We start from the raw sequence: 24,954 nt of genomic DNA on the forward strand, positions 1-24,954 counted from the left end.
CTCAGGCATTAGAGACAATGCAAAATGTAGGAACGTTGCTGTTTTCTTAAGAAAACATAGCTGAAGGAGGGGACTCACACAATTTAAAGCTTAGAGAACTTATTCAAGATGTGGCTTCTGTCTTTGGATAAAGAAATTAAAACTCATTCTCTCACTTTCTAAGAGCTTGTTTGGCTTTGCCAGTGGGGAACTGTGTTTTACTGAGACATTTCGACACTGCATAAAAATTGAATGCAATAAATACAAGACAGGAGAAATTTTGCTGATCTGTGTAAGTGGTTAACTTACTGTATGACAGAAGCCTCAACTCAGGGGGAATAAGGGTGCTGGGTTCTCACACTTTCTTTCTGTACAGTGATTTCTAATAGTGTCATTTCTTTATTTTTCCCCTTCATAATTCCTACCTTTAATTTGCTTTTAATAACCCTATGTTAAGTATGCTGAGGTTCATCCATCGTTTGTAATCTTAGGGAATTTTTAATTTGTTTCTCTCTTTAGAACTCCTGAGATAAGAGGTGCACAACAGGGATAGGTTCATTAGGGAATCTTCTCTTTTATTTTAAAGATTTCCACATATTATATAGGTATCCTGAAAAAATAGATTATTTTTGTGATAACAGAGCTGTTACCCCTGAAGGTGGTGTTTGATAAGACCAACACACAGGTTTTCTTAACTTTGTTCATAAGTCCTTACTATCACTACTGCTGCCTCAGAAAGAAGAGGAGAAAGATGTGTTTTTCTGAGCCTTTCCTGTGGAAATTGCAAATGTAATTCTGTCTATAAGGGGACAACTAGCCAAAATACTGTCATTGACCGCTCTTTGCTACAAAATGAGGTACAGCATAGACCAGGAAAGCTTCTAGTTTTGATGTGTAAAACCCTGTGGGTTTATGTGTATGCATCGTTAACACAGCATAAAAGTATGATCTTGAGTCTCTGCAATCAGTTGTTGAATTTAACAAATTTTTTCCTCTTTAAACACAGGTATGAAAACTTTATCGTTTCCATGCTAAGTCTTTTCAGTGACATGATTGTGCACTCTCAGACTTTTTACACTAATTCCTTTCTTTTCAAAGCAGGTATTTTAATAATTTAGATGGCAGCTGTTCAACTAAGAAATTTCTTTTCAGCTAGTAGCATAAATTTTGTTAAATGAAATTCAGGTGATGATGCAGCTTATTAGGAATCTGGTTTAGCTGAATCTGTGAGGCTGTTCCTAGAATGTACAGTTGCAAAGCTGTGTTAATGGCAAACTTCAGTGCTGCTGGTTCACTAAAATATTGTCGTACTTTTTGTATATTTATAATAATTTTCTATGGAATGTTAAGTACATTGTACAGTGCCTTTTTGATTGAAATGGTCCATGAACTCTGAGAAATACAGAAAGTGTTAAAGGAAGTTACCTGTACATTTGAATTTTTTGGAAAATAGTGTGCTCTTATATACAAGATAGTGAAATAATGTGGTTCAGTATAACTTCATTGATTTAGCTGAGCCATACCAATTAAAAGCAAGTGTGAGCTGGGTTCAGCACATTAGTTAAATGCAGTTAACTAAAATGTTGCACAGCAGTGGATGTTTTTCCTTAGCTGCCCCATTCTTTCTCATCAAATAATCAAGGGTTACTCAGAAGAAAAAGATTAAATGTCATATAGTGGAGCTCTGCAGCACTGCAGAGTTGCACACTGTGACAATTTTGTAAGGTCTGCAGGAGGAGCTTTTCTCCTGCAAGTTCACAGCTTGGTAAGTTTTACCAGATAACTGAGTAGATGTACCTATCAGTTACAATAATCTGAGGAAAAAGGATGGAGGGAATTAGAAGGTGGGTGAGGACTCTGTAGTTTCATCTCTTTGCACTGGTGGTAGGAGTACGAGTGTGTGTGTAAATGTATACATGTACATACTGTAGTCTTTATAGAATTTTATACAAATCTTTTTCTGAATACATACCATATACACACCAAGGTACAAGATCAAATATACTCTCTGCATGTCTGTCCTTTAGGCTGTGCTGATTCCACTTCTACTTTGGCATGCTACAGCTTGCTGAAATGGGTCTCTGATGCTACACTGTTGGTGCTTTCTTCTGGACCTGTCCAGCTAGGGAGGAGGAACAGAAACAGATAAGTTTACTTCTGTACAGATTTCTGTGGATGTTATGATGGCAAAATGGATTGTGTGGGTCTGTCCTTGCTCTCATACCCACTGGTTATCCCCAGTACTTGAAGCTGAGATCCAAATACGTGCAGAGGCAATGGTGGGGTCCAGACAAAAGATTTCTTAGATGTGTATTTCTTTTCTCTATGCTTCACACATGGAGATTCACTAAATTCTTATCTTCTTTGCCCCCAAGGATTCTGGAGATAGCACATTCTTATTTCAATGTAATTTGATTAATTTTCTACTGATTAAATTGTGTTTGAGGCTTTATGTCTGTAATTATACTGGGCTGCAGCTTGGAATTTTTTTGCTTTTGTTTTCTTTTTTTTCCCCTCTTGCTATGCACTTGTTGCTGAACATTAGTTCTTATAGATACTGCTAGTGTTTTGGTAGACATAGAGAAAAAATTATTCATGCAATACTCATTTAGAAGCCTGTGGAAGTAATCATGTGAGAAAAGCCAACAAAGTTTGACCCTTCTGAAGGGATGGTGTTATACTAATATTTTGTGTTCATTGCAAAAGGATGATTACAAAAATGGATTCTGCCTGCCCTAAAGCTGGGGGTGAAAAGTGAGAAATCTGTGCATGTTGCAACTTAAATGTCTCATAAAGTGGAGATCAAGGCACCCATACTAGGTTTCAATTTTCAATTAACCATTCATAATTATGAAATAAAATATGAAAAACACTTTACAAATATTACAGAAGGATGTTTTTATATTTCCTGTATTTGTAATCTGTAATCAGCTATAAAATTGATGTGCACAGCTACCAATTCATACCAGATGGGCATTTCTCAGTCTGTTACTGATTCCATTGATTGCTGAAAAACAGCCCTAAATATTTGTAAAGTGAAGGTTTATTGCCATCAACTGGAACAGGGTATTCCTTTTGTAAGTCTGGTAGTCCTGTCTTATTTTAGAAACTGAAACATACACATCCTTAACATTAAACCATTTGTAGTTTCCCTGCTTGCTAAGGGACTTGGACTAGTCCTGTGTGTGGAGAACAGCTCTGTGTAATGTCTGTGCATTACCAGCTTAATAAATCTACTCCAGCAGTGTAGGGTTTCTTTTTAAATTTGTTCTGCTGAAATAGTGACTGGCTTTACCAGTAAAGAGAAGTGGACAATGATGATTGAGTGATTTATATTTGAATAAAATGCTGATGATGGACACTGAGGAATGTAAGAGATAGTCCATGTCCCTGGGTTTGGTGACAAGAAATATCATGTTTTATTTGTATTTCTATGAGAAGATCAGTACAGTTTCAACTAAGGCAAATTAAAAACAAGGTAACAATTCTGCATTTTGTCAGTTAAGAATCCCACAGCTTTGAGGTTTTCCATAAAGGGCAGGTTTCTTACTAATTTTCCTGTATGCCTCTAACAATTAGAGTCTATCTTAACTGATTTAGAACTAGTTTGCCTGAAAATCTTTCTTCTTCAGTTATACATATATACATATATATGTTTAGTAAATAAAAACCTCTAATCATTATTCAAATGCTGGTCACATTTTAGTATCGAGGAAGTGAGATAGGATTCATAATAAAACATCTTTATGGTGTGTCTTTCAAGTGATATATTAAAACAACTTGGAAATTTTTTTTTTTTTTTTTTTGATGTCTGGCAAGTTGACTGTGGTTACAATAGTCCAGAGCTATATATTTGGGTTTATATTATTATTATGTTATAGAAATCTGAGACACTAACTTCTTAGCTATGTTTTGTATGCCAGGAAACATGATTTCATGAAAGACTGAAATTCTCTCACAAAGATTTTAAAGGCTGGAACTTAGTATGTGTTCCATATATGACTAAGGACACCTTTGTCCTTGGACTATCTAAGGAAGAATTTGTCACTAAAGAGCAAATACAGTGTGAAATGCTCGTGGCTGTTCTCTCTGAAGCCTTGGTGCAATGTACAGTGTGAGATGAGTAAGCAGAAATCTTTCCAGGGTGCTGTTTCACAAGGCAGGGATTCAAGTGCTTGCTTTGCTGTGCCTGGATTTATAGCACTGTTAGGGTGCTTATTTACTTTCAGTGGGATATACTTCATTCCATATATAACCTCTGCACTTCAGTTCACAGCTACAAATGCATTGCTTATCAAAGAGGGAGAACAGAGTGGGAAGATGCACTAGTATGCAGGATCTTGGATGCTCTAGTGGTGAAAACTATATCTTGCACAGGAGCAATAACAGTGTCTGTCTCATGATATTGTTTCAGTGAGCTGACACCTACCTTGCGAGAACATGAGAATAAAGTCAATCTGAAGTAGTATGTAGTACTAGCTAAAGCTTAGTTAAAGATGATTTGGGGAAAAATTATAAGAGATGGTAAATCTAACATGGTAGTTCTTCTGTGATACTTGTTTAACTTCTAGCTATCAGTGTTTCAGGGGTTTCTGAAGTGGTTGTAGGGTAGGGGAAAATGATATTGAAGGGGGGAAGAGAGAACAGTGCAGAAAAAATTGAAGACAAGGAAGAAACAGAAGATAAAAGCAAGTCGTCACTTGTTGAATAATTTACAGGACAAACTGGAAAAGGGCTAGTGAAATGGTAGACTAGGATTTCAGGTAGATGTTCATAGATAAGGAAAGAGAAGGGAGAATAAGCACAAAGAAGTAGGTAAATTCACAAATGCTGGTTGTATAACACAAGCAATATAAAAGTGTGAAATTTTAAAAGTGATGAAAACAAATTGCGGAGCAGGGTAACATCATGAAAAAAAAGTCAGTGGGAAAGCTGCAAGATCTATGATTTGTTCTTTTTTCTTCAGAGTAAGTAAATGAAAGTTCTGGAAGATGGTATAGATAAAATTGGTAAGTGTGTAAAATGACCCATTTGGTTGAGTCAATGTGGTGTTACCATCCTATAGGTTCTGCAAGGCTGTTAATGGTGCTCTTCGTGATAAAGGCTGGAGACAGATTATGTTAAAATCTGAATGTGTAAACTGCTAACCTTATTAAATAACTTCTACCAGTAGTCGTCTTACAGAGATAATTGTGGAGCAAGGCTCTATACTGTGTGGGTAAGAGTAATGCAGTCTGATTTACTAATCTGAAAAACAACTGACAGGAAGAGAACAGCCAAATCAATATGTAAGGGAAGATTATTTCCCAACAAATTCAGTTATCATTGGCAATGAAGCAGCTAATCTAGATAGTTACTGTGAACATGACAACTGTGGTACGAAATGATTGAATATTTGCTGAGCTGTTGTTTATACTGAGGAATCATGTTTTACAAAGATAGAAATCTCCTCACTATAAACCCTGCAGTTTTGTTCCTTCACCTGAATAAGGGTGTATGTGTGAAAGGAGGGCACTGAGCACTGCACTTAATAAAATGTAGTAGTGATTGTTTTCTTGCCTCAGCAGGTTGAGGATGGCTATGCCATAGTACAGACCTCACCTTAACAGAGCCTGGACCTCACCTCCCAGGGGACCGACCACCAGCAAGGGACCAAGCTGCCAGTCACAGGGGGGACACTTTGCTACCAAGTGAGAGAGGCACGGAGTGTGCCACGCTATCGTGGGCACTGTATGTGCAGCCAGGAGGAGCTGGTGGGAATCAGAGCAGGTGCCAAGGGCCATCTGCAGTTTCCGACATTCAGCCAGCTCTGTGCTGGACCATTTCCTTTTGGGCAATGGATATTCCCACGATTGCTTTCAGAGGAAATGGACCAGCAACTAATAAGGGTGGTGCCTTCTTGCTGAGAAACTTCAAATGGTGAGGAATTTTGCAAGGAAGGGTGTTCATGGAGGAGGTCCATCCCCAGGCCAAGTCTGATATGCTGGGCATTTCCATGGTGTACAAGAGATCCCCAGATCAGGGAGCGTGAAGAGTTGCCATTGGTTCTCCCGTGCACAAAGCAAGTAAGCTAACTGTCAAGTGATTTGTAAAGACACATCTCCCTGCTTTGCCACCCTGGTATCAGACATGCTGTCACAGGCGTCTGTTCAGGGCTCTGTGTGGAAACATAAATATGTCAGTATGTTAGTGTTTGGGACATGTAGATTAATACATTCTGATACATTTTAATAAATTTAATATTAATAAATTTTTATGTGCTCATGAGTTTGAGAGTATCAAAGTTAAATGGTAATAAATACATTTGCTGAAGACCTGATAGAGGTCTTGGTTTCTGAATTTGATCTGCCTTTTTTTAAGATGGAAGGGAAAGCATTTCAGAACATACATGATACAACATTTTTTTAAAAAAATACTATTTTGATAGAGGTGGCAATGATTATTATTTTTGTGTTAAAAACTGGCCATTTCCCATTCCCACACCTTTTTTTCCCTTCAGATGCAAAAAGTACTGACACGATAGAGCTGGGATTTTTAAATGAACAGCACGGAACAATTAAAATTTGATGCTTGTAGTGATAGGAAATTACCATTTTCATTGATGTTAAGGTGAAGTAGATTACAAAGCTGTTTCACAGGAGGTCTTTTGAGTACCATCACATTGTTTATCCTCCACAATTTGGCATATATTTTTGCTAACTCATTAGTTTGAAAGAAGTACTGATGAGTCCCAAAAGTTCAAAGGTAGAACAGAAGATAATAACTGAACAAAGATCTTTTTTTTTCTTCCTCATAGTATAAAGTTAAATTGGGAGAAATTGCAGAGCTGGAAAGGAGGCATCATTTCTAGCTTGATTTTCTACAAAGACAGGGTGCAAATGATCACTTGTCTGAGTGTGTGCCTATATTCTTCTGTGTTATTCCTGATTTTACCCACTTTGAGACAGGCTATTCTTTTTTTTTTTTTTTTTAAACCTAGGGCATTTTCAGTCACCCAGCTTTCAAAAGCAACCTTTCAAAAAGCTTATTTGGAAGTGAGCTACAGCACTGAGGTTGGAACAATTGAACACGGACAAGTAAAGGGACAGAAACCTTTTAACCTGACACTGTTGACAGAGGAAAATGTATTGTCATTGGGAATATATCCATCAGGGATAAGTTCAATAAGGACTGTAGATCAGCCCAGTCTGGTGGGTGAATATATGTGACTGCACAGTCACATATAGTCACCCACCAGACTGGACAGATCTACATATATGTATGTGTCTATATAAGTATGTATATAAAAATTTAATTGTTGAATAAACATCCGGAAGCTAACTCATTTTTCTTTAAACTGCATAAATCTACCGCTTCTGATAGTCCCACTGAGCCTTTATAAAGTGGTTGAGAAGGCAAAAAAGGAGGGAAAAATCTTTAATGACAGCTGATGTTAGGGATTTTTTCATTAACTTCTAATTGTATATGTAATAACCAGAAGATTCAGTCTGAAAATATTTACTAGATGCTTCTGTGATCCTTTAGTTCAACTTTAAACTATGCAATAGTATTCCAAATTCAGCTGCTTGCAGTCAAAAATGCTTTTTTCTTTCTTCTCAGGAAAAAGAGAAAAACATTTTTCCCCCCCCTCTCTCATATTTTCAAGATTTAGAGACCTGTACCTTAACCAGAATGCAGTAACTCAAATTAAGTCATCGCAAAAAAACCCACCTCCCTTAAAATACTTTACACCAAATGTGCTATTAAAGGAGTCTTTCCTTGACTTGAGAACCTGGCTGGAAGATTATTCTCTTCCCTCAAATCAACCTATGCCGGCTAATGGTCATCTCAATCAAGTGTAATTGTTTTAATGCCCTAAGTGTCTCTTCTGCATAGCATTGAGCAAAGGAACAACATTGCATGATTAAAGATGGATTTATTAGCTTCTCCATGGCCTATAGGTACACCAAAGAAGACAAATTTTAGCTGTTTATCTCAGATTCCTTCGTTCAGTCAGAGTGAGCAACATGGTTACTTCAAAATTACAGGGATATATTAGACTGGCAGGGGAGCAGGGGGCAATATTTCATTTCAGGGTGTGTTAATGCATTTAATATTGTATTTTTGAAACTGAAACAAAACATTTTGGTGTCTCGGAAATGTGACAGTGATCCCCAGTCAGAATTCTTTGATTTATTTTTTTTTAATTAAAAAATGTTTCTCTGAATCAGAATAAAAATATTTGATTTTGTTTTGCTTTGCAAGATTTCTCATGAACTGAAAGTTTACAGCTAAGCTCTGTGACATGCAGATCTAACTGTGTGATTCTCTCACACTTTATGTAAATCTTGCAAGTACTGTTTAGATCAAAATCTGGCTTTAGATTAGCAGCCTGTGTTTTACTTTCTTCAAATAAACTTAGACGTCAAGTATACAGTGAAACTCATAAGAGTATGAAGTTGTGTGAGGAAAAATGTTGCTCTGCTTTGTATTTCACTCTAGACTAAGCCCAATTTTAAAAGTTTTTAATATATCTATTCCCATAAAATTAAACAATAATTTGTTAGAAAACTGGATGCCAAAATACTCTTGGTTGTAAGATATCTTTGTTTACGATGCATCTTCTCTAAGTCAGTTTCTTCTGAGAAATGCAAAAGATAAGTCTTTCAACTGTATACTGTGTTCATTTTAATTTGGTTTTAGAAAGTCTTTCTCCTCCTAAACTAGGCTTTTTTTTTCTAGCACAACATTTTACATTTTAGCTGGTTTTGAGGGGCAGCTCTACTTTGAAATAGAAATCTACTGAAAAATACCTAAATCTGCTGGAAGATGTGAACCTGCTGAAAATGATATGGAAAGGACTTTTTTAAGTCTCAGGAGTCTAGCTGGGTTGCTAAGAGGTTTTGTGTTGGCAGAAGGAGAATGCTCTGTGCCTAGGTGCTCACATGGGGAAAACTGTGTGTGTTTTGTTTTACTGTTGTAACTGCTTCATTTGAAAATTGACAGGAGCCTGGTGTGATCATCAGCAGTACTAGTGACAGGCCTGCAGACTAGGATAAACTTTGTAATATACTGTTATTAATGAAAGCAATCTGTACTTTTCAGGTAATGCTTTTCATATGAAACAAACTCAGTAAAAGCAGTGATTTGATGCAGGTTCTTCACTGAATCAGTAAAAAATATTTACTAAATTTTTTTTCTAATCATAAGTATTAATAGAATTCAGCTTTTTTTCTCCATTAGGTGTTTGCAATAGCTTTGTAGTGTCAGAAGGAAAAAAAATATTTTTCATTACACTTACAAAAAATTATCTGAAACTTTTGACTGAGAAAGTACATAATGACTGTTCAAGTTAACACTAACACCTGGGTGAACAGTCCTCTGACTAAACAAAAGTGTGAGTGGAGAAAAATGCTAAACTTCATTTAATTAAATCCAGGCAGTGGGGACTTTAGAGGAAGACTGAAGGTGTACTTTCACAATCATCTGGTTGCATTGTATGTGATTTAAACAGCTCTGCCTTCAGAAGGTCTTGCAAAACATTTGTCCAGGTCTAGTAAGGGACTGCATGTAGCAGTTTGACTTCAGAGAGGGAAAAAGTCGATTGTGAAGTCCTTGCTCAAACAAAACACTCAGTGGTTTCAGTCTGAGCTTTCTTTCAGTAAAGATGTGTCCCCATATGCTGAAACTTGGTATCTTAGCTTTGCTTATAATATGTGCTTTAAACCAAACAGCTAGGGAAAGAGAACAACAGTGATTCAGGATGGTCAACAGAAAGCCTGCTAATTACCAGCACTGGGGAAAAAACTCTGCTAGATATTCTTTGTTTCTCTTAAAAGGCGTGTATTGTTTTGTCCAGTTTGACAATATAATATTTATGAAAGGCCATTTTCATTAACCCTAGATGTGCACCACCCAATCGCATTGCCCATAGGCATGCTGTTATTTACAATTTTCCTTCATCCCGTGTAAAATTAAACAACAGTGAATATGAAGTTAATGTATGTTAAGTGCCTCAGGCATATTCTAATTAAGTATTAACAAAGGTTGGAGCACTTCCAAAACATTTAGGAGATATGACTTTAAGTCATTTTCATTTTAAATTAATAACAGGAATTTCTTTAAAGAATAATATAGTTTCAACTGAGGGACTAATCAAGGAATTTCAGGACACATGTATAACAGGCGTTTGGATGAAATATAAATGGGTTATGTTCCAGTCCGCAAACACTATTCTTGGTATGTGCCTGTGTCTGCAAAGGTGAACGAAGGACTTTGTGTGCGTTGTCTATATCATGGGCTGGTTTTGTGAAACACTGAACACACAAAAAATGGAAGGGTTTTAAGAAGTCTTGATACTCTCATTTGTTCCTTCTGATCTATGGATATTAAGGACATACTGATTGGAGGCATAGAAGGAATCAAGGGAAGGTATTTAACAGAGGTTGGAGATGAGGCAGAGGAAATTTTGAAATAAAAATTATTTCTTTCAAGGAGGAAAAGTTGAGGTTATGGAAGATCTTGTGTTAAAAAACCAGCAGTGATGGTAATAATCTGTTGAAAAAAATCTGTGAGGAAGGCAATGAATTAGTTGCTCTGGTTTATTGTGTTATGTATAGTGAGAATGCATTATGTTTACCTTCTGCCTAAATTATATGCTCAAAGGCTAAAACTTTGTTGTGTGCAAAGCTTGACAAAACCCACACTTGTATTTAAAACTCACTTTTGTTTCAGATTGAGATCTTAAGTGCTGCATAGGCATTTGGCAGACTGTATTTACAGAGATGGGAGCAGTCATTGAAAAAATGAGTGTGATATTCCAAAGTGTCTAAATGCCTTTCACCTTCACTGCCAACAGGGTAAGTCTCTTACCTTCTTTTGAAAATCTTGCTCAGAGATTCTGCTACTTGCAATCATGTCTTCTAAAGATAAATGGGAAAAGTCAAGTGGAAAGTACTGCTAAAAAGCCAGAGAACAAAATACAGAATCAACTATGATGTACAACCAAACTATAAGCATAAACACGATTTTTTTTAAAATGCTTTTTCTAATTTATGAGCAGCAGCCAGCTGGTTACTTTATTCTTGGTCATAGCAATGTATGACTAGTTCTATGCCAGGCTAGCTACATAGTCAATTACTATATCAGGGTTTGTGTCCAGTAGATTCATATATCATTACTAACCAGGAGTACTGAGATGACACGTTCTGTTGAAAGCTGTAAACATTTGCAAGGTCTAAGTGTGAAAATTTAACAGTCCATCTGAAATATTATGGAGTTCTATAGAAGCCTTTGTGTTGTCTTTAGCTCTAGTATTTCATTGTACAAATGTTTGGTAATATTTTTAGCAAGACTTCCATGACACAAAAAATTGCATCTAGAAGAGCCAAATACCTATGAGATTAAACTCGCTGACTACACGATTGAGAATGTTTTTCCGAACATATATTAAACCTCTGTAAAATTTTAATAGTTTATATACTATGAACCATCTCCACCATTAAGATACTAAGCTTTGTTGCCTTCCTGAGTGTGTGTTGCTCAAAATGTTGAATCTAATGATTGGCTGATTTTTGAACACTTAGTCTATAACACAATTTATTTGAATGAACATTTTTCATATGGTAAAAATTAAAGTCTAACACACATTTAATTTTAAAAAGCTTGATTTTTCAATACTGTCATCTTATTTATGGTTAAAAGTTCAACAAGTTGAAGTAACATTATGATTGCTTGGAGAGTGTGTTTTATTTTAATAATACACTGAACTTTAGAAACAACTGATGTCGCTGAATGTAATTAATTACTGCCAGTATCCAGTAGTTAGGCTGTCATGGTAAAGGGGAAGAAAAGCAAACAGTACAACTCACAGTTAACAACCAGTACTTATACTGTTACTATACTAAAACCAAATTTCTGTTTAATTATGTATTAGAAATAAGGCATTAATTAATAATGTAATGCGTAATACCACCAATAGATTCTTTTTAAAGTTATAGCACTCGGTAAAGGTAGATAGGTAAGCACCATGTAAACTTTTTTTATTCCTTTCTGTTCTTGATTCAGAGGATTTCCTCTTCAGGCAGAGTGAGGAAAAGCAGTATGTATTACCCTGCTGAGATTACCAGTAAATATGATAAATGCAATGGAGATTTGCAGGATGAATTCTCTTGCTGTTATGTGGACTGAGGCAGCAACACTTTGCATAGATTATATCCTGCTTTTTATAACTCATCATTACCAAGAATGGATATAAGGAAGTAAAAATTTATGCAATTTGTCCTACTGAAGATCCTGTTCATAAAGATCTTAAGACTGAGCTCATCTTCATAAACATCTGAACCCTGCATGCAAATAGATTTAAATAGGAATAGAGTTTTCAATGTTTTAGGTTTTATTTACTGATGTTGAAAGATATGGTCAGCTTGTTTCTTTCTGCACACCAGTGTGTGTGCCTTCATTTTTCTGTCAAAGTATATGCTCTCTGAAAAAGTTGCTGCTAATTAACCATGTTGCTGCAGCACTTAAGCACAAGGTACTTACACATGAAACAAGCACTGTGATAGAGATTGTGGGGATCTGTGGCTTGTAATTTAGCAGGCCAAAACAAATGTCTGGCTCATCCATATTAGTCTTCTGATTACTGATGAGTTCCGTAAGAAATGCTGACATGTCTTGTTCTGTGAGGCTTGCTTTTACATGGTGTTTAGAATACCCTAAAATGCAATGACATCCCAGCAAAAAGTCAAGGGGTGGAATTAGAGTGGGGACAGTTTTTTAAAAGTGTGATTAAAGATGTCCCTTTATATTTCACTCATGCTTAGAACCACACATTTTTTTAGTGAGGTCATGCTCTGCTGTGCACATGACTTGGGACCACTTCTTGTTATACAGTAATGCCTTAGGTTGGATTGGTTTTGAATTGTTGTGCAAAGGCAGAGAAAAACAGGTACTAAAAGAGGAAAAAGAATTAAGAAAGAAAAAAAAGTAGAGAAAACATATACTAAGGGTATTTGAATACATTCAGTTGCTGTTAAAGTGCAGAGCTGTTAAACCAGTAAGTAGGATGGTTCTAGTAGCTCTGGTTGCATCACATTTATGTATTTATCATGGAAATAACAGAAATACAATTTAGATGAGGTCAGAGCAGGAGCAGTTTATTTCTGTAGCTATAGAAGAAATCACAGAGCAGCAGCACAACAGCCTCTGCTGTGAGCTCTGATCAAACAGTGCAGTTATGGAGTTTATATACCTTTAGGATAAACAGCCTATTCTTCACCAAACCTGTCATATAATCAACGATTGAAATTCTTCAGATGAGGAAGCTCCAGACAGTATATCCTTTTATGGATACTCTTTTACAAATAATCCATTCATTTGTTAATTAAATGGTGCTGACCAGCAAGACAATTAGTTGCAAATCTTAACTAGCGAGTCCTGCAAAGGCCTGTGAGACATTAACTGTTTTGCTTTCATGTGTTGTTATTGCTGCCCAAGGAGAGGTAATCTTACCAATGTACAGGTTTTGCCAATATCTTATTTATAAAATAGTGTCACAGATGCCAAAACTCAACTGATCTAAATCTTACAGTTCTGAAGTGAGTGAAGTTGCATGGACTCACAAGGCAGATTTTTTCATGTACTGTATGTTTTTAAAGCAGCTTCTGTTTTCAGAAGTAGAAAACAAAGTGCTATTACTGCCTTCTTGAAGGAAGGCATTTAGCAAAGCATTAGACATCTAGAGTTATTTTCTTTGCCAGTAAATGGAATGATAATGTTGCAACTGAATTTATATCTATATATATATATATACACATATCAGGCAGTTACCAAAGATTGCTATGATGGACTGTTTAAAAGACTGATGAATCAGGTCAGTTTTAAACTCTAAAAAAAGCTTTACTAAATGAATTCATTAACAACGTGACCCTTAGTAAGATCAGTTCTTACACAGCATGTTGATCGTCATAACTACATATACAAAGAGGTAAGCCTTCCACACTAATGTCCTGAGTGTCCTGATCCAGTGTTGGAGGAGGTTTCAATATGATCCCAAGAGCAAGATTAAGACACAAATGAGGTCAAATGCCATACACCCAAACAGTTTTTATTATTAAAACTGAAGAGTGGTAGCGATAGGACAGAATGGAAGGAAAAGACAGAAAACAAGCAAGCATCCAGAACAGAGTTGCAAGAATAATCACCACCATGGATCTAGCAGCATCCCGTTGGTCCCCAGTCTTCAGTTCTTCAGTGGTGGGTACGCACACAGCAAAGTTTTCTGTCACCTTTTAAGTTCATTTTATCAGCTGAATAGCATACCTGCCCACCTTTAGTTTTTGCTCTGTTCCCACAGATTTTGCTGACTTCATGCTTCTTGAGCAATCATCCAGCTTCTGGGGCAGAAATGCTCACCTCTTATCAGTTCATTGGAAACTCATGCATGGTGTCTGGTGTACACAATAGAGTCACAAATGGCTACACATGGAGCCAGTGATAAACATTTGGTTTCACTCAGTCCATGTCTCCCCCTTTGAAATTTATCTGAGGAGTTTGTCAATACAACTGCAAGGGAGTGGGGGGGTGCACCTTTCAATCTACTCCTGCTTCCTCGGGTGACATTCCTTAGACTAATCCAAAGGCTGCAGCTTGTCCTTGAGGTTTGCACACACACAAGCAAGCTTTGAGACAGTCATTTGACATTTCAGTCTCTCACAGTGAGCTGTGAGGATTCAATAGCAAGGGACTGATGCCATACAGTTAGAGGCTGATGGGTGGGATACTGTTGGCACTTGGTCATGGAGGTTATGATGGCCAGGCCTGAGAGCAGCTGGTCAGGAGAAGCCAGAGCCAGAGTGGGTTTGTCCTCCTATTTTTTCTCTAGCTTTCCTTGCTGAGGTCTGATGGTTTTAGGCTATTGCCCCTTGCCTGAAAGAGGGGCTCTGCTTTGTTACTGAGTAATCTTGTTTTTCTTTTGTCTCACAGGTAATCCATGTCTATTCAGAAGGATATCCTACCTATTCACAGTCTACTATGCTTATCTTGTCCTTTGGCAACTTTTGTTCCTGGATGTCTTTTCTGGACAGCTTCACCCATATTTCCCGCTTCCATGATCATCTTGCTCATGTAGTTATGCAAAATTCTGTTTGGCTATGACATTGCAATTGTCAGTAGATACTTGTATACTGTTGTTAGTTTGACTATTTCAGTATCTCTATACTGAGATTCAAAGTTAACCATATCCCTTTGGGTACAAGTATAATTTACAGGTGTCACAGACGTGTGCTTTGCTACAGCAACTTTCATTTTTCTGTGGATGGTGTGATATCTCTCCTGCCACACAGCACTTACAAGCACACACAGCTGCACATATTGTATTAAGATGATGCACAGCCCAGTAAAATAAGTTTTGCTCCCACAGCAAATTCACGATCATTGCTACAAGTAACTCTTGCCTTCACATATCATTTCTACCTGAATGGTCTATGTGGCCAGCGATCATGGAGCCCATGTTCTTCTGAGAGCTGCAAGAGGAAAGAAATTTTTCATCGATCCCGCAGCAGGTTGGAAGTAGTGATGCTTTAGATACTTCTCTCACTGCTGTTTTGTCTCTTCCATAACTGCCATGAAGAAAACCAGAAAGAGTTAAGAGAACTTTCCATTTAAAGACCCAAAGCTGTAGTACTTGCTAATGAGTTAATCTCATTATTGCCACATTTACCAGGATTGTTCACTGAATCAGAGTTCATTTCTTTTCTTTTTTTTCCCCAAACATTATTTTAGTTGGGAATGTAGCTTTATAGTGCTCTGTCCATGCTAGTAATTTTACTAATAGCAAATAGATAGAAAATATTTCTTTTGAAGAAGGCATAGAGGAGTTACCAACAGTTATCCACAATGGAATTATAGCAAAGCCAGGACAAATACCTGATTAATGAAATCGATCACCTGTAGATCAGTGGTGACTTGTTAGTTCCCTGAATAGGACAGAGCATTTAGTCTCATGAAAGAAGGGCACTAAAGGTGTATTTACAACTAAAATGGCACTAAAAGTAGCTAAGAAAATCTTAAAAGATAAATGAAGGCATTGATTAAGAGGAGAGTCAACAGGAAAAAGTAGGCTGTACACTCCCATGTTGTTTAACTTTATGATTTTTTTTTTTTTTTAAATAAAAGTGTTAGGTAGAAACCATTATAGTACTTAGAAATCCAAACATTAATGTCAAAGAGATGAGAAGGTAATAATGCTTATAGTCAAGAGGTCACACAGGCTTATTTAGTATTAAAAGAGTAAGGGCATAACTGAAGGAATGAAGAGATTGCACAGAAAGATTTGGGTGTTTTGTTCTTTAGTCAAAATCGATTTAACTGGCTGTTTTGTCTGTTTATGAAGACCTAAAGTCAGCTTGAAGAATCAGAAAAAGGCTTCCTCCCACTCCGTGAACAGAGAAAGAAGCAAAATAAAAGTAATGAAAAAAGCATGAAGAATCCTGCTATCAATTCCTTTTTGCTTGGAGATTTTTAAGAGTTTAATAGCAATAATGGGATCAAAGTTGATCTGACATTGAGTACTTTTGAAGTGCTGCAAGTACTTGCTAGTAGGGATGCCTTTTACTGCTGAGCACTCCCTCCATGTATTCCCAGATTATTCCTACTGCAAATATTGTTAATACAATGTAGCGCAGATCATTTTATGTGTGAAACACAAAATAACTGTTGTACCTCAAACAGGGTTTGGTACCTGGTGTGCAATAAGCCAATATCACACACAGAGCGGAGATATTTATTTGTTCCATGTGCGCAAGGAGCGTTGCTAGCTGGTAACAAAGCTAGCACACAGTGATACCAAAAATGTAAACAATTTAATTAACTGTGTATACTGAGCCCCTTTGTATAAGCTTTTTACAGACAAGATAAGAAAGCCTACATGCCGAAGAGCGATTCTTCCCCAATTCAGTACACCTTGTACTGACAAGATAAACAAGTCATCATGCATGGAGGCAGTCTCACAATGTATGCATTAGATTTCCTAGGAATAGGCAGGTACTTAACATATGCATTAGATTCCCTGGAAATAAACAGGTGGTACTTGGGAATTATATAAATATTCATTTTTTAAATATATATAATGAGTGTACTTTTTTCCTCAGTGTGCATGTTGGGAGAAATCCCCCATGCACCCAATGCTGCAATAAACCAATGTCAGCTTTCTAAACTGTCATCTGGTTTGGGGAGTTTTCTTGGTTACGGTTTTCGGTAACAACCACACAAAAGAACTTCAAGGTATTTATACACTTCAAACCACACGAATACACATTTACCTTAATGATCATTGGTTAGTTTCTTTTCATTTTGTCCCTCATTGGTTAACAGCATGCCTTCTCTTGATTTAAAGTTACAATGTCTTTTAGTTCTCTGCACAAACTCAAAGGGTGAGGGTGGGCACGTCTTCCTGGTCTTAAATTGTGTCAGTGGTCCTGATCTCCCCCTGCTGCCTTTAACTTTCCCCGTTACCACAGATTTTGGCTGACTTCATGCTTCTCAGACAATCATCCAGCCTTTGGTGCCTTCTGGGGCAGGATGTTCCTCTCTTATCAATCTCTTAGTTCCTCTTCAAGGCTATAGTTGTTAGCAAGGCCTGCATCATTTATACAAAGTATCAGGATTACACAATAGAATCAATGTTTAGTGGTCCTCCTTAGAAGATCAATGCAGTACATTTGATCCTAAATCAAAGCGTCACTATAGTTTAGACATTAAGCCGAACACATGGTTTTACTTAGTCTACAATGAGTTATAGGTAGAACAAAGGAGACTCTTTACCAGACTGTCAGAGCTTCATCAGAACTAGAGTCAAAACTCTTACTATCAGTCATGAAAAATTGTATAGTGTCTCAAGTATTTGTTGCTGAAACCGACAGTTTATGTGGTAAAACACAGGTGGACTTGTGTTATGCTTGAAAAGCAACCTGTGCATGCATTTTATTTTACCTTCCAGTGGGCAGTATCCACAGGAAAGTGCCTTTGCAGATAGTCATTGGTCTAACAAGGAAAACCTGCTTGAAGTATGCAAGATTTGAGGCTTTTGTCTTTCCAGTGCACGTTGTGTGCACAGAAAGCTTCATCCGAGGAGCTTGTTGCTGATGGAGATTTCTGTTTCAAGGTTTCTGGTTACTATTTGAGCTAATGTATTTTTCAGGAGCTCCTGTTGCCCTCAACTTCCGCTGTTATTAATTTTGCTTATAATCTGCTACTCCACATACTTTGTTTTTGATACAAATGAGATAATAGTGCTGAGAATTTCCCCTTCTAGAGATAAAACAATCTGATATAAAAATATTCCAGTGTAATTAACTATGGAGAGTTAGCAATGAAATTCTGATTCTTTCTTATGCTGGCTTTACTATGTGGGTGAATTCATGCCAAACCACTGTAGAAGCAACTCTTTTATTATCTTTGATGGTTCCAGCCAAGACTTGGAAAGATATTTGGAGTGCTACTACTCAGGTGTGTGCTGTAAAGAACAGAAACATGTTGTGAAGGCACTTCCAAGATGCATAACTTCAATTAAGCACCACTATATCCAGCAGCAGGAAGCAAGCAGAAAAGTCCCTTGTGATGCAGCACAGCAGGTAGGTGTGTTTGAATGAAAAGGAGAGAAAGATTTAAAAACACCACTGTCTACACTATGTTTTCTCTTAGTCTCTCTTGAGCTTGTCTAACTGAAAGACAGCACGCATAATATATTTACTCCAGTGATTCTTGTGGTCATTTAAAAATGAATGGTGAGTCTGGATCTGTCACTCTTGTAGTGTCTTTTAGTCATAACTCCATGGAGTTATTATAGGAACAGATTCTTTTTACATCACAGGAAGTACACTTTAATAGCTTGTACTTAACTATCGTTAAAAGACAGTATGAGAGCAGGATTTCTTAAACAGTCAGTATTGCTTTAATATGAAAACCTAAATGCCAGTGTGAGTAGGGAGAGGGAAAGATGGAAAAAGCCCAGCAGGAGTCACCAGCTGATGAGTGCTTCACATTGCTGAAGAATGTTTTGTTCCATCTGCTGTAAGGAGAAAGCCTAATTTCTCGTGAAATAGCTGATGATGTATGTACTCTTTTAAATTTTTTTAGTCTTGATTAGTTTCTCTTCTACTAATTAAAGTTACTGGTTTTGACAAGATCATGAGTCATTATCTGCTCTTATAGCCCTCCTGGGTAAGACCTGGTGTGTTAGATTAAAGGTGAAAACTTAATCTTAAAATCCAAGGTGACCAGGAAGTCTTCTGATTGTCTCTTCTCTGCAAGAAGGCCTTGATCTCTGAAGATGTAGAGTCTGCTACACTGATGGGAGTTAGAAGAAGCAGAAAGCGCTGTGCAAGTCTTTCAGGTTCAAGTCAGTTGTTTTGCCTTGGAGTCATCCAGACAGCAGAGGAGGATATAGACTTTGCTTTTTCTGGAAAGCAATCACTTCTTTAGCTGGAATTGAGGATGAAAATTCCAAGAGTGGTGAGAGATAAACAAAATAGTTTCTGCCACAACTTACATTTTCAGTAACGTAAGTTTTGTAAGTTGACTTTAAACTCAAACCTAAGTAGTACAGTACCTGAAAATATAATGCAAAAATCCACAACAATGATATTAAGCATAACAAGAGAATGAGTATTAGCAGCATTGTGACCTTACACAAGCTGGCTGGCGTTAGGCTGATATTGTCCCTCCTATCATTAAGAGAAGCTCTAATTAGTGCCTAAAAATGGTGGGACACACTTTAGCCTTTGAACATCTCAATGGATAAGAAATGAAATTACAAGCAACAGCCCAGTGACATGCAATCAGAAAGCAGAACGCTTTTTACTTTAACTTGGGCAAAAGTTGAAAATAACAATTAAAAACAAGTCATTATTAAATTTATGGGTCAATTTTGAACCAGTGAGCTAAATTTCTGTCATCTTTTTCTTTTCAGAACAAATTTTACCTTGTTTTAGCAAAGTAAGTGACTCTTGCTAGTACATTGCCTATGTAAAATCCTTAGTATGTTGCATTTCTGATATAAGCTTCTTCTGTTGTGCATATTCTGCAATGCTGATCTGCTGGTCACAATTCTGCCAATATAACAGAATTTTGTTTTACATGTCAGACAAGTATTATCTCAACCCTTTCTTACTATACTCTTTAAGCCGATTAGGATGCAAAATCCCACTGACTTTTTTGAAACTATTTATACTATATAACTCGATGTTGTGTTAACTATATCTTAGCTATTTTTCAGACCAGTGTGGGTGATAAAGGGCAATGCATACCTGCAGAGATATTCAGATGCAAGCTCTTATAGGTGTTTTGGTTCACGATTTTGAACAGGCTGAACAGTTATGGTCTGCTGCAAGCTTGGTTGCCCTATACAGTGACTGGATGTTGTAACTACGCAGCTTCTTTCTAGAGCTAATTCATTCAGTACCAGTTGAGGGACTGCTCCTCAGTCATGCACTATGCCACATAGACATGCCATTAAACTGCTAAATTACTGTTAAACTTGAGATGGTGGCTCTCCATTGCCACACATTATTTGAAACATTCTCAGCATGATATCTTGCAAGATTTCCTTTTTTAATTCTGTGGCTATTCACAATTTGAATTTAGTCCTACAGCCTCCTGATTGAAATTGGTGCAAATTCAAAGAAATGGTATAGACATGCCCTGAAAGCCAGGATGCCATAGGGGCTGGGGGCTGCTGGGGGCATTTATTCAAAGAAAACCGTCTTTGGAATGCTAGGATTGAATGGGTCACCCCCTAGTGCGCTAAGCCTGAGAATAGCACAACTTTGCATCTGGAGGTGCTTCAGTGAAGTAAGCTTTCTATTATCTCCCTGACAGTCACTGCTGAAATGTTCAAGAAACAGTACTTGGGCAGTTTGTCAGAGAGAATGGGTAAAGCTGAAAATTGGAGTGATGACAAGAGCAGCAATGACATCAGGGATGTTTGCCCTTCCAGGGGACAAGTTAGAAAACAACACCATGAACCAAGAAAAAAGAGAGTGCAATATAATAGAGAATGGTAAGGAATAGCACAGAGGTGTGAGAGAAAGACTGAGTTCAGGAGTGATATAAAAACCCATTGATTTTGATTTACCCTTTTCTTAGGCTTTCTCTTGAGGGTTTCTGTTTCTCTTCTCTCTCCCTTTCTTTAGTATAGTTTTGTTTAGCTAATGCTGAATCTCCATCCTTTCAGGAGTGGACATACTATTCGTCCTGGTACACAAAGGTAGAATCCAACATCTTGATGAAATAATCTACCTCTACAAAGCTATGATCACTCAATGAGCACACGTCTGCCCCAAGGTTAATGTAAGATCTAAGGGGAAAAGGTTAATAGGTTTTATTAAATTTTTGCCTTTTGTTTGTCAAGGATGAAGAGGATGAAAGCCAGAAGTAAAATGCATTTACTTTACTATCATTCATTAAAGGTTATGTTTTGATGGAGAGTGTGCATGTCTTTGTCACTGTACCTTGGCTTATGTCTGGCATCTTGTCTGTGAACTTGACTGCTATGGAAATCCAAGAAATGTGTTTATAAGTTTCAAGCAAAAAGGATTCATTTTATTTTCTCTCCATAAATAATTTGACCTCACTTTTTTTTATATCAGTAACACCTGATTTGATAAAATTATTATCAAAATAGATGGGCCTAATGTTGCAAATCCTGAAAGAAACATTGACTGAACAAATGAGACAGGAGAAACTGGCAAGCTGCAAAGAGCAGAAGATGGGTGTGGAGTGATCCTAGACTCCTTAATGTTGACATCTGTTTGCCTCATGAAAATGAGAGAGAAATATATGCCGTGTACAGAAGTGACTAGTGGAGACTTTGGGCTATATCTTCTCACTGAGGTCTACTTTATATTGCAGTGACCACATGGGTATCATGGAATTTAGTCCTAATTTTCACGGATGTAACTGAAAGAAGCAAGTTCTTGGGCTTGTTTTTTCCCCACCCTCTTTACAATATTGACTAAAGCATAATACAAACTTCCACCCTGGCCACAGGTGTCCTTTATCTTCAAAGACCAGCCTCTGTGTGAGACAGTTCTTGTTCAGTGAGCACAGAGACAACAGACTAAATGATTCTGTATGTGTGATGAACTAAGGATAAAATACAAGATTAATCCAAGAGCATGAAAAATTATCAATTAAGAATTCTCATTAGCTATATTTGGTGCCTTAATTGGCCTTTTTGACTGCATGATCTTAAATGATAATTATTTGTGGCACTGGCCCATTCCTCTGTGAATATTATCTTTTAATTAATTCCAGAAACTGATTTCACTCCTTTTATCCCTCCTTTCTACATAGCAGTTCTTTCTTGGGTTTTTTTTGTGGTTTTTTTTTTTTTTTTTTTTGTGTAAACACTGTGTATTTAAAAAATGTCAGTAAATGAAGACTAGTTTCATCAGTGACCGAAGATAAAGGAAAATCCTGAAGGGTCTTGTCTTACAACTTGAATCCTATATTGTGTGATCTTGTCTTAGAATGGGAGTTGTAAATGAAATCCGCCTGATCTATGGCTGAGTGGTGTGAAAAATAACCTTCCTGTTAAAATCAACAGGCAGTAAATGTCTGAATATTCTATACAATTTCAAAATGTATTTGGAAAATTATTGATTGACAACTGCATATGTGTAGTTCTAAGGTGCTTAGACAATATTCATGGTATAACACTGACAGTCAAATTATCTTATTAGTATGTTCGGAAAGAACAGATGAATCAACTTTCTTGATACTAAAACTTGCTCAAACCTCCCCACTAGAATTGAATCCAGTAGCTTCTGAGGTACAAAACTGTTTGCTGTAACATTTTTAAAATTTATGTTTTATTTTCTACCTTCTTTATGCTTTCATCCCCGTAGGAACCCAACTTCATCAGAAATTCTGTTCTCATTATTTCTAACGTAAACCAGGATGCTCGAAAGCTCACAGTAATGAGAAACTATTCTCACAAGATTTCCAGCCAAGTTTTGCCAGTCTGAGAGGCGGCTACTGGAGTGTGGTACTCTAGATTTTATTATTTGTGGGTGTACAGATGGCTTCTCATGCCTCAGGTCTCTGTGAGTTCACTTCTTTCTTTTGGAATCTGTGCTAACATCAAACTTCAGTGTAAAACTCAGTTGTAGCCACCACTCTTACTTGTTACTTCCATGTACATGTGAAACTGAACTGATTTATCCTTCAGAATAAACCTCTCATGTCAGAAGTTTACCAAACACCACTTGCATTATTCCTGGATCCTCAACGTGGCAAAATCAGGCAATCTTGTGATTATGACAGGGTGCTAAATGTATATAGGGAATTCTCACATATATGAATGTGTCCTGGGCTGTTCAAATAAAGATATACAAATATGCAGAAACCACAAAGTTAGGGTAAATTCTGCTCCTAGTCATGATATTTTCTTTCCATGTCATAAGTGATCGGTAATTCACATCCAGTAGACTGAGATAGTTTCTAAATTGGGTAATATTGACGGACAATCTGACAAACAGTCTGGTTAATGGTTGGACTGGATGATCTTCAAGGTCTTTTCAAACCTAGACAATTCTGTGATTCTGTGAATCTGGAAACATGGCTTTGCAGGACTTGTATGGAAAACTGACTGACCTAGGCAAAATATGTAATAATGGATGGAAATGTCACTTTCATCTCTTAAGTGAAGTGTTCTTGTTAGTACAAAGAGATGCTCTCTACTTGGATTCCTGGTGTATTATTTTGTTGTGTAATTTAGTAAAAGAGATTTTACTTCCTCAAATTTTACAGAGTTCAGGTTTTGTGACCCCACAAATCCTTCACCTATTTTGAAGGCCTAAGCTTGCTTTTTCTTGACACTTTTGACTGCTTTCAAGTCTCCTGCTAGGTACTGATTTAAACCTGTTTGCAGTTTACAGGAAAATGTCACAGTTGCTTAATCTTAATTTCATAATGACCCTCTGCCCACCTGTCATTCTTAGCAAGAGAAGAGACATGACTTTCCACAGCAGCTTGCCTTTGTAGAATGGTCTTTTGAAATCAGTCTGGCTACAGCACTCCCATAATTAGAAATAATTGAATTAGCTGCACTCTGGCAAAGAGGTGAGATCAATATTATAACTAAAACTGCATTCCTTTATAATTGGATCTTAAAAATGAAGCCTCTAAAAGGTGGAAGATGTTTCGTGCTTCTTAGAAGTAATTAGCATTTATATTAAGTTTTATGTTTTAACAATAATCCAGAAAAAATTTGCCATAGTCTATCATTTGTGTATCATTAGCTGTTTTTGCACAGATCCTCAACAAAGTTATTCATTGTGATCTTTCAAAGACATAGGACTTTGCAAGGCTTTATAAGGCACCTGTAAGAAAATGAGACCCAGATCCTATAGTCAATGTAAAATACAGCCAGTAGTTCTCACCACTTTAACAGCTGGTTTGATTTGCTGCGTGTGTTGGGCTATTGTTTCTGGTGAAAGCACAACAGACTCCTCAGTATTTAATTTTTCACTTGGCTGTGTGATCTTCAGTACTTGCAAAGAAAATAGACTAATTTTATGGAAAATACTGCAACAGCTGTATTTGTGATAGATATCCATCCATCCATCCATCCATCCATCCATCCATCCATCCATCCATCCATTCCTTTCTCTATTTGTGTATAAAGCTTTGCTCTGTACTGACCAGAGAAAATGGATCTTTGATTATATGAGATTAGACTGTGGTAAAATTTCCACTTCACTTCTTAAGTTTCCAAAGCAAATCGAAGCAAAAAAGATCACAAAAAACACTGATTGGAAAAGTTTTCTTTTTAGACCAGTCAAAAATTTATTTTCACAAAAAAAACCCAAACCCTGCTTAGGTTCAAAGTCACATTTTGTGTTCCAACATTTAATGCACAACTCAAAACATTTCAGAATAAAATATCAAAATATTTTGCCTGAAAGGGTCAAAGCAGAATGCTTTGGCATGTCA

The sequence above is a fragment of the Strix aluco genome, chromosome Z, assembly GCF_031877795.1.
Source record: "Strix aluco isolate bStrAlu1 chromosome Z, bStrAlu1.hap1, whole genome shotgun sequence".
NCBI lineage: Eukaryota > Metazoa > Chordata > Aves > Strigiformes > Strigidae > Strix > Strix aluco.